This window comes from Dicentrarchus labrax, unplaced genomic scaffold (assembly GCF_905237075.1).
Source record: "Dicentrarchus labrax unplaced genomic scaffold, dlabrax2021, whole genome shotgun sequence".
Lineage (NCBI taxonomy): Eukaryota > Metazoa > Chordata > Actinopteri > Moronidae > Dicentrarchus > Dicentrarchus labrax.
The window spans coordinates 17,662,301-17,671,858 of NW_026136721.1; the positions used below are offsets into that span (position 1 = coordinate 17,662,301).

The 9,558-nt window shown below is 37.8% G+C and overlaps 1 long non-coding RNA gene across 1 annotated transcript in view; it reads left to right on the forward strand.

Moving 5' to 3' along the window:
- LOC127355131 (uncharacterized) overlaps window positions 1–9,193 on the forward strand; it is a 468,532-nt gene extending 459,339 nt beyond the window's left edge. Inside the window, exon 2 of the long non-coding RNA XR_007881676.1 lies at window positions 9,009–9,193. This is a non-coding gene — a long non-coding RNA (uncharacterized LOC127355131). The remainder of the gene's footprint in view (window positions 1–9,008) is intronic.
- Window positions 9,194–9,558: the final 365 nt, after the last annotated feature.

A 9,558-nucleotide genomic window follows, 5' to 3' on the forward strand; every position in this document is an offset into this window, starting at 1 on the left:
TTTTAGGAAAGTGTGGCATTTAGGAGCATTCTTGGGCACAATAACCAAATCAGAGATGTTCTTTTAATTCATCTTTCATTCTTGTCTACTTCTGAGCATTTGTGACCCATTCACTCTTCCAAGAAAGCAACCTTGCTGTTAGTCAAATGTGTATTCTGGCCATGAATATATAAATGGCAAGTGGAGTGGAGTGTTTTCTCTCTTATGAACACTGTGTCCTCTCCAACCTTTGTGTATGTGTGTGTGTGTGAGTCACTCCATAATGGGACAGGTAGCAGGAGAAAATACATCCCTGCTGTGTAAGTGCCCTTGTCACTTAATCACGTGGATGTGTACTTGAATGCATGCAGGGGTCTGTGTATGAGTGTGTGGTCTGGCAGCCATACATGTCTGTGATGACTGTTGCCACAGACTGCTTGATTGACAGCAGCTGGACATCAGTAATGTGGAATCAAACACTGAGCACAGTATAAATAAATGAATAAAAATATATAACTTTCTCATGTGTTTCCAGTGGTGTTTTTTTTTTCTTTCAGATAGGTATTCATTACTTTGTTCAAGGGCAAGATGCATACATTTTCTTTGTAGGTTGACAACTAAATCTAAAGCTAAAACTTAAAGACAAAATTGCACATGCACACTTCGCACCAGTTTTATTAAGCTGTGTGTTCAAGAGCCTGGTTTCCGCTCCCAGAGATGGATGTAGACCTTCCCTTAATCACCTGTTTGCATATCTGTATCCACCAGACAGCAAAACAAAAGAAGGACAGTTTCACAAATTGTCTGTGTCACACTGGCAAAGTCCTCCAACAACGCTGGGGCAGTTGTCCTTCTGTTCAATCATAATAGACAGATGTTGTTATCACATGTACCTGCAAACCATCCTCAGCAGTGATATCAAACTTCTGAAAGGTACATTTATTTAGTTTATAGTGGAAATATAAAAGAAGACTTTACATTAATTTTTAAGTATTTAAAAATGAAAAAGAAAAGAAGAAAAGCAGGGAAATAAAAAGAAGCTTTGATGTAAAGAAAAATAAAAAATAAAATGTAATTGTACAAATAAGATAACTTAAAAAAGATTAAAGAAAACAAGTATAAAAGGACAGATCATACAAGATACAAAGCAAAATAAATTCAGAGGCTGAATAATTTTCGATCATGGATCTTTTCAGTCTGAGCTGGGCTGTGTGCTTTTACCATCCCAGGTGTTAGTTCTTCCATCATATTGACCACTGTTGTGGCACACTTCACCCTGTAATCTTCCTATCTAAAAAAGTCCATGTTCACTGATATCCAGCAGGAACGGACAGGAGCGATGAAGTTTGCAAGACAGAATCAAGGAAATTATGTTGTCAGCATCTGTCTCTCATCCACAGTGATAGCCTGTGACATTACCAGACTTCCAACAACACTGAGCTTGCCCAAAGAGATAAAAGACAGTCCAAGGTTGTAGAGAGGCTGAGAGTTAAAAATGGGGAAATGAGGGAATGACTGTGACAGGAAAAGAGAGGGAAGGGCAGATGTCCACAATGTTGGAGCCACTCAGCAGTCGCCCTCATTAACTCACAGTCAAGCTGAAAACTAGGCACATATGGGCGCACACACATCTTTCTAACCTAGAACTGTGATGCTTGCTGGTCACAGAATCAATGTTACTGTGTAATTACACTTTGGTTTCATAATTAAAGCCTCATTTTCCAAGTACTTAACTACCTTCCTAATTAAACACTAATTATCTCTGTGTTACTATATTACATCCTTAACAACTATAAATCATAATCAAATTACGTAAATTCATAAATGTATCTAAATTTAAAATACAATCTAAAATAACTTGCTGACTGTTTTGTTTTTTTTTAAACAACAATCCATGCGGGGGAAGACAGAAAATTAAATATTTGAGTCCCTGGAAAAAAAACTAAATAAATCCTGTGAATGATGAACGATGCTAAAGAGTCATACATGCTGAGCTACATTTATTCATAATTTACAATGGATCCCTCTCACTGTCTTTCTCACTCTACCAGGTGTGATGGATGCACAACCTAATTAACTCAAGGAGGAGTGAGCTGAGGGGAGGTGTAGGAACAAGGGATCGGGTAAACAAGCATGCCTTATAAATGAGCATGTGTGAATGTGTGTGTTTTTTCCATGTTTCTTGAGTGTTATGTATGACTTGATGTTCTCATTTGGCTTTAATGGACAGGTGCATCATTATGTGTGTGAGAAACTTAGTTACAAGTTTGCACTTTTCTCTCCTGGACAAAACTCCCTCCAGTCCCTTACTCCCACACAGCCAAATCTGGGGCAGAGAAAACAGCCAGCTCTAATGTTATTATAATGTGATGAGCAGTGACTAGTAAAGACCCCATGAAGTGAAAAATGACTTCTCGAGGTGTTCAGCAAAGCGCCTCACCCTAAGGTTCTCCAAGAAGATGATAAAGGCCGAAAGTTTCACAAAAAGTTTACCTGTTTCAAATTTGCACTCAAAAAGGACCCAAATCACATTCTTTAACTGTATGGTAAATGTACTGTGAAGTTCTGATGTGATGTGCTCTGCTGCTCAACAGCTTGCAAAACCCCTGCCTATTTCCTTTTTATCAAGTCCACTTGTCATAAAGTCAACTCCAATCTGCATTTCATGGGTTCTTTAACAAGCCATATTGTTTTGAATTCTTCTCAAGCCATTGGAAAGTCATTTTTTATTCATGCGTTCCCAACTTGAACTCAATTTCAGTCTCTGAATATTTCAAGTGTCTACATATGATAAAGATGCTTCATGTTTCAGAATAGATAGTTAAGTAATTACGACACTCAAAATTAATTTCAAAGATCAAATTTAAACAGAGACAGGTTGGGAAGGGTACTGCAAACAGATGGCTCCAAATCATGCATCGTCTCAGTTACTTTTTTAAGCTCAGCTAATTTCAGAAAATCCATCAATTTCAATCTATTAATTGAAGGTTGACTGCAAACACTGCTACTTGCTAACTTCCCAGTCAGGAAAGGCCTCTATGCCCCCTCTCATCTGAATCTTTTTTAATTTCTATATTATATGTATTTCTGTATTTTTGTATGGTGGCAATTAAACATGTTACTTATGTCACACCCCCTACCGATGCACTCAGGTGTGTGGTTATTTACTTATCCCATACAAGCTCCTACCAGCTCTTTTTTAAAAACTCTTTAAAGAATAGAATGTGACTGTAATCACATTACATTAACCCGGGATGTTAAGATTGTGACAAAATACAAAGGGAAACTGTATGAGGTCTTGTAAATATGGTAAGTTCAGTGAGATAATTAAGAGAAGAGAGGTCAAGTAATTATTATTATTTATTTATTTTATCACTCCATTGCATTTTGTTGTGTGTTTTACTCATAACCCTGTCAGTTTGTGTCATGGAGGAGCTTTTGTGTGTTACAGTCAGTCAAACATGTTACTCTGCTTGTGCTTGTGTTTGTGTAATGTGTTTTTTCTGAGCACACCACATGACAAGTTATATAGTTTGACCCCTGTGTGATCATTTATATTACAAGTTTTTGACAGTTTATTTGATCTATTTCATGTGCAAATTGATGGTAGTAGCTGGTGTTGAAGAAGGTTTACAATTCACTAATAGTTCACAATTTACTAATAACTTTAAATCAACATAATACTCTTATGCAGTTTTACACTCCTCATGTCTTCATTTCATACAAACCATATCGTTCTGGTTTTATGCTTTTCAGGAAAATGGCTGTACTGCATGCATTACTGCATGGCCTTATAACAGAATTAGCATTTTCTGGAAGCCAAGCATCTGGGCTTTGTGCATACCCAGTGCTTCTATTTTTACACGCTGCTTATTATGAGCCTGAGGTCTACTCTGGCGTTGCTTTGTCAGAAATTAGAAGCAGGGAAACGTGTGCAAGAAAATGTGCTTGTGTGTGTTCCCATACACACATGTGCATGTGTAGGATGATGTGTGTATCTGCAGTGTTATTACTCATCCCTGACTGAATTTACGTTGTCCTCTAAGTCAGCAGGGTGGTGCAATAAAGGTGTGTATCTGTGTGTGTGTGTGTGTGTGTGTGTGTGTGTGTGTGTGTGTTGGTGGGTAAGTAGGTGTGTATGCGAAAGAGACACTAGTACTGCTGTACTATGCAGATTTACCTTTCATTTTTTTGCTGTTGTGTGTCCCTGTGTGTGTGTGTGTGTGTGTGTGTGTGTGTGTGTGTGTGTGTGTGTGTGTGTGTGTGTGTGTGTGTGTGTTTCACTGTGGTCTACTTGACCTCCTCTCCACCTCTTCCCTGGTCCTACCGCCTTCATTACCATCAGCATACTTCACACTGCTGCTGTCTGCCCACACACTGATGCAGTACACAAGACACACACACACACATATACACTCACACACCGACAGCCTCTCTCTACTGATCACATCACCCTCTGTGATCCAAGGATAGTCACACCAACAGCCAGCAGGACCGCTGTCTAGAACAACTGAGAACAAGGGAGTGAGAGAGGAAGAAGAATCAGTGGCAGAGAGAGAGATGATATAATGAAGAGCAAGGAGAAGAACGGCATAATGAAGTGATTCATGGAGATGCATATGGGTAACATACTAACCATAGTATTTATAGGTATACACATAGTCCAGTGGTGGTTATTAGTTTAATGCTTTCTGTCAAAGTTCAGTGTAGACCATTACTGTAAATGCATGTGAAACTGAGACAATTAGGAAAATTAAAGATTGTAAGACACACTCCACTCATCCATTTAGTTTAATGTTTCTAAATTGTCTCACTATAAAAACTCAACACCATATTTTATTCATGTTTTATCTTTAAATGGAAATTCAGGCAGGAAACAAAGAAAAAACATTTAGAAAGGAAAATGTATTCAAAGATGCTTAACATAAAATAAGCTAAATTAAACTTCAATAACAAGCTTCATCTTCTGTGTAGGCACAAAAAAATAGTGAAAAAAAAGCTTTTTGTCATTGAAGTAGATGAGTCATACAGCACTGTTTCTTTCTGGTGTATAACCACTTTGACCCCAGCAAAGCGAACAGGGCATCTGTTGTAACAGAGGGAATTCCAGGTTGCTCTGGTGTAGGAAGGGAGATCACCTGCTAGGGACGTGACTGAATGAAGATTGTATTATGAGTGGATAATGCATTTTAAACAGAAAATAATGGCATCGGAATTTGAGCGATAATTGTTTTCCCACTGCACAATCCTGTCATAGCCTTTTCAGATAATTGATAACGAGCACTTTATTCATAGACCAGCACTGTAGTAAGAAAAAGAATAAGAAAAAGAAAAAAACATTAAACAGGAATTAGAAATATTAAAAACAACCACCACCCAAATTATGTGACATAATTAGCATCAAAAGCATACATTGTTAAATCACTGCGTGCATGGTAACAGTCACATTGCATCTACAAGTCTCTATTGTTTTTATGCCTGCACTATAGATGAACAGTAGAGGGCCATACATTAAGCCTTGAACAGAAAGAACTTGACACCTTGACATCTGAACACGTGAGCATATTTTTCAAACCTCGGACGAGAGTACATTGGAAGAAAAATATATATATATTGCTGGTCACTTACAAGCACATGCTTTTGAATACATGCATACAAATAATGTATGATATTTCTAACCATCCTTTAAGTCATCTGCAAAATGATTATATGTACTGCAATATAAGTATGTATATAGTTTTTTGCTTGTTTTTTTACCTACCTTTACATACCGTTATGTAGGAAAAATCTAAATGTTAGATGTCTTTACATCTAATTATCATTAGATTACTCTTATTGGCCTCAATGATGTCAAACGACTAAATCCATCTCTGCAGGGAACATCCACCCTGATCATTTGCATTCGTGAAATAATCATTTTCAAGATTACTTAAAAAACAAACTGATTTGCAGTCAACCACAAGTTCCAATCCTACAATAAATCAGTAGATGTCTCGCTACTCCATGGAATTGTGGAATAAAGAAATTTAGCAATAAAACTCATTATCAATTTCTGAAGTCTTCCACTATGGTTTGTGTGTGCGTACAGTAGTAGTAGTAATAGTATTTTTTCTTTTTCTTCCCTGCATCATTAAAAACTTTTCTGTTTTATTCAGATCCTTATTTGCCTTGTCTGTCCCTACCCAGGAAAGAGAGACTGTGTGTGCATGTATGTGTGTGTTTTTCTATATGTGAATAGATGAAGGGGGCACAGCGGCTCCCATTAACCTGCCATTTCACAGTCCACAAAGTGCAATAATCTAGGGGCAGAAGACACACGCACACACACAAACATATTCCTTTAACACATTGAAAAAGTGTGGGAGGTGATTGCTGTGACCACACCTGTAATCACACCACTTTATAGGGCCTCTAAGGCAGTCCCACACACGCACACACACACACACACACACACACACACACACACACACACACAGTATTATATATGATATCTCCCTCTGGATGCTGTCATTATATCACATTATATCTGATTCAAGTTATTAAAGATCAGATGTCTAATGTAAAATAGCCTCCAGAACACAGTGGAAAATATCTAAGTGTGTGTGTTAGCTCACCTCTGAGTTTTTGGACGAGCGTACAAGCATACACTGAATGTGTGGGCACATGTGCAAAGGTAAGAGGTTCATTACTTGTCTACCATATGTGTAGGAGGTGTACACAGTTGCAGCAGCCATCCTGGGTCAAAAACATATAGTCTTTCACTCAAAGCCAATTTCCTGACTCATCCCTCGGTGCTTTAATTAGTTGTTGCCAGAATATTGATAAAATTGCTCCTGCCCTGCCCGTGACCTATTTTTTTTCCCAAGGGTAGGAGTAATATGTTAAACAATTAATTTCAGTGTTGGTGCGAGACAGAAGAATGGAAAGGAAAATGGAGAAAAAGGGGATCAGAGAAAAAAATACAAGTCATGGACAGACCAGGACATAAGCACAAATGATGCTCATGTAGGACTTTGAAACCATTAATGATAACTGAATGTTCAGTTGCCTTAAGTAACTGATGCTTCTGACAGATGATCCCTTCCCTCTACAATGTATTGTTTTTACAGAAAACTATGGGAAACTCAAAAATATAAATAGGTGTGGAAGCTAGGAAAAGACATCAACTGTTAATTGTTTCCATTTTATTTTAAAGTTTAGTATCTGTATTTTTCCTGGGTTCCTGGGTAAATAGTATGTTTCAAAGGGGACCTATTATGCTCATTTCCAGTTCTATATTTTTATTCTGGTACTCCACAAGAGCAGATTTGCAGGTTTAAAAAAATATATATATCCTTATTTATCTTTTACTGGCCCTTTTTTTAGCCCCTCAGTTCATCCTCTGTCTTTAGCAAGCCCCTTTAGCTCCTATCTCCCTTTCTTCTAATTGGCCAACTTCAGAAAACCTACCAAGAGCAACACTGCTTGTGTGCAAAGCTTCAACAAAGAACTTAAATTGACAAGAAATTAAAGCTAATTTGTCATTCCATTGAGCTTAGCAGAAGAGCTAGGACCATTTTGGACTCAAGGCGACTCGGCTGTTGCTCTCACTACACAGCAATATCAACTGCTCGAACAATGTTCAGCTGAAAAGTATATTGAGGCTGAAATTCAGTCGTGGTGTTCTGTTGGTGGTGCAGGGACTTAAACCAGCAGTAAGAAAAAGCAAAAATAATAAAATAATATTTTTTAAACTATGAGCAGAGTAAAAGTCTGCTAGCTGGTAGTCTAATTTATTCGATGTAAAATGCCACAGGTTTAAGCTAATAATTGTGGGAAAAAAAACAACCTTGACACTTATTATTGGGCTGAACTTTATACTTTTGTTAAATGTTCTTGTTGTTAAGCCATACTTTATGTGTATTAATGGAGTCAATTTAAAGTAAATGTTACTGCACTTCCAGTTTTTCTTTTATGGCCAAAAGCTGAAGAGTAAGGGGTGACAGCTTATTTCTTGTCCTCATCACTTGCATGTTCATCAGAGGAGGAAAAGGAGAAGAAAAATGACAATTAATGAGACAATTAGGAGGAAAACAAAACAAATAAATAAATAAATAAACCAAAATGAGAGCACATAATCACACAGTTTTATTTGTTGTTAGAATAGGACACTTCATTTTCCTCTCATTTTGAAATTATTCTATTTTTTTAGGGCTGCAACTAACAATTATTTTCATTATTGCTTAAACTGTCAATCAGTTTCTCATTTAATTGTTCAGGTTTTTGGTCCAGAAAATGTTGAAAATGTTGATCACTGTTTTCCAAAGACCAAGATCACATCCTCAAATGTCTTGTTTTGTTACTGTCAAAGAGGACTAAAGAAACTATATTCACATATATATATATTCAAATATTCACATTTGAGAAGCTGAAATTAGAGAATCTGGACATTTTTTTATTGAAAAATAATTCAAAATGATTTATCAATTCTCAAAATAGTTGGCTATTATTTTAATTGTGGACAACTAATGAATTACATAACAAATTTTTGCAGCTTTACATTTTTTGCCCGTAGTTTCTGTGCTGTTGGGGCATTGTACACTAACAGCTTAAGACATTCCTCTTTGATAAAGCTTATACTTAGGGCTGGATCAGATGAGTCCTGAACCATCCCTTAGTTATGCTGCTATAGGCCTAGACTATCGGGGGATTTCCCATGGTGCACTGAGCTCCTCCCTTCCTCTCTCTTTATGCACTCATTCATGTCCCATTAATGCATGTTACTAACTTCACTTCTTCCCCGGAGTTCTTGTGCTTTCTTGTCTCGCAGGTTCTCATGGATCCTGGTGGAGCCTCCTGCCATGGTCCTGCTTGACTGCCATTGCCAATACTGTTGTTGCTGTGCACCTGTCTCTCTGCCTCTCTCTCTCGCTCTCTCTCTCTCTGCCTCTCTCTCTCTCTCTCTCTCTCTCTCTCTCTCTCTCTCTCTCTCTCACCCCAACTGGTCGAGACAGACGACCACCCACCTAGAGCAGGAGGATCTGTCCTAGGTTTCTGCCTTTTAACAGGCAGTTTTTCCTTGCCCTTGTCGCCAAGTGCTTGCTCATGGTGGTACTGTTGGGTCTCTGTAATTAATGTTAAAGAGTTCGGTCTAGACCTGCTCTATTTGAAAAGTGTCCTGAGATAACTTCTGTTATGAATTGGCGCTATACAAATAAAATTGAATTGAATTGAATTGAATACACTACAAAATGGCAGCAGTGCCATTTAGCGTTGGTTGTCAAAAAAGCACCACAGTTTTGTCTCTTTGTTTCTATACTCTTTGGCCCCAACTTCATGTCAGTTTGCTCAACAGCACATGACAGCCTCTGTAACTTTGCTTGGAAAAAAGCAATATGGCGCACGGAATTTGATGAATTTACAGTTTATCAGACCATAAATGAGAGATATAGGTTGGAAAAATAATAGACTCCACTGGAATGGAGTGTTTCTGGGGGTTGGGGTACTGTAGATTACAGATTTTTACATACCGATTTTGGCAAAACTGGATGGAGAAAAAATGTCTGATTTTCCCTCTGATGCCCTCTAGCTCCTCTGCCT